This window comes from Arachis duranensis, chromosome 10 (genome assembly GCF_000817695.3).
Source record: "Arachis duranensis cultivar V14167 chromosome 10, aradu.V14167.gnm2.J7QH, whole genome shotgun sequence".
NCBI classification, from domain to species: domain Eukaryota; kingdom Viridiplantae; phylum Streptophyta; class Magnoliopsida; order Fabales; family Fabaceae; genus Arachis; species Arachis duranensis.
The window spans coordinates 13,304,188-13,306,176 of record NC_029781.3 but is presented as its reverse complement, the minus strand read 5'-3'; positions in this window follow the sequence as shown (position 1 = coordinate 13,306,176).

Genomic DNA, 1,989 nt, shown 5'->3' with positions numbered 1-1,989 from the left:
TTTTTGTTGGTCCGAGCTATGTTCTTTTATTTCTGATTTTACAGTCACTTTGCATGCGCCACGGCAGAAGTGGCCCATTTCAGGCCTGCAACACCCCAAAAATGCCATTTCGTGGTCGGTCCATGAAAAATGGAGACTTAAATTCATTTCGGATGCAATTTGTGAGGATTGGAGCTGCATAATTTCATCCGCAGTTTTTTCTATACGTATTTTGAAAAATAATTTATTTTTTATTTAGCTAAATAAAAAAAGCCTTTTTAATTTTTTTGGGCATATATTAGTCAGATTTTTCGTTTCTTTCTATTGTTTAAATTTTAAAAATGACTAATCAATACAAGAAAGTTTCGGTAGTTTAGGTCAAGATATGTGATTGGTTTCTGTTTTCTTGGACATGGCTAAGCCGTGATTGGGTTTTGTTGTTTCCTCTTTTATTCGGCTACAGTGATTGAGTGTATATTAGCAAAGGAGTACAGCTAAGGCTTTGGCACTCTTGGATCTATGATCTGTGGCCATGAGACACAATATTTGTGTCAGCGGTTATGAGACTCAACATATTCTTTTTTGTTGGACTAAATCAAAGGAAGTGTTCAATGTTGAAAGGCCAATCTCAATAAGAAAATTCTGAAAGAGCTTTTGAAAATCCTGCAGACCCCGAAATAAGCCCATTTACATTTCTCTGCTGATTTCTCAGATCCATTTAGAAGAAGTAGCGGCAGGATCCATAAAGGGCAGGGTCACATTTGCTGTTAAAAAGCGCTAATGATGCAGCACAGATAGCATACCTATCTGTCTCATACAACGTTGCATTTGGGTTCTAATTTCAGCTGAGGCTGATTGTTGGTATAAAAACCTATGATATTCATAATAGTGTGTGTATAAAACATAGGTGTAATACCTAAAATTGGGAGCCATATTTGACCAAAAAAAAAAGCGCTAATGATTGAGTCGCAGAAATATATTTTATACATTATTCTATTATTTATTACCTGGACTTCGCTTTAGGAATGGATGGACTTTCATTTGGATTTGGTATAGAATATGCATATTAGAGCAATAAATACATAAATATTAGGTGTATGCAACTCAAATAAAATTAATATTTTTTTAAAAACAGAGAATATATTAAAATTATTAATAATATTTAATAATTTTATAATTATTTTTCTTTTAAAAAAAATACTAATTCTATTTGAGTTGCGTAACTCTAATGTTTATATGTTTGTTATTCACTTATTCTAATGTGTACAATGCATACCAAACTCAGATAAAAAGACCATCCACTCCTAATACCAGATTCAAGTAATAAATAATAGCAAGTAAATTCTTAAAATAGTTTTTGAAATTGGGTCGTGCACTAAAATCGTTCTTGAGATTCTAATTGCACTAATTACGTCCCTGAGATTGGAAAAATTGTACCATATTAGTCCCTGACCTGTTTTCCGTTAACGACGCGCTGATGTGACTTGATGACATGGGCCATTGGTGACACGTGTCACCTCATGATTTGGCCACGTATAACGGCATGATTATGTGTTGGTCAGCGACACGTGGCATGCTAACATGGATGGTTATGTCACGTGTCATAATGCTATTTTGCCATGTGTCAGATTATGTCACGTGTCACAATTTTATTTGTCCATGTATCATCCACTATGTTATCATTATATATGCACTAAATTGGTCCCTTACTTTGCATCAAATGACTTATTTTAGTCATTGAAATTGAATATCGTGCACCAGATTAGTTCCTTCATCACTTTGTTTTCGTTTTTTTAAAAATTCAAAATTTTTAATATCTTTAAATACACTAATTTTAATTTTATCTTTTCACAAGTTATTTAAATACAAGTGCTTTTATAAAATATTTTAAAAATTTTAGTTTTAATTATACAATTTTTTTCTACAATATTTTATTAAAAGAATTATATGAGATATTGATATTAATTTAGTAAAGAGCGTAAGTTAAGACTATAATAATATTTTTTAGCA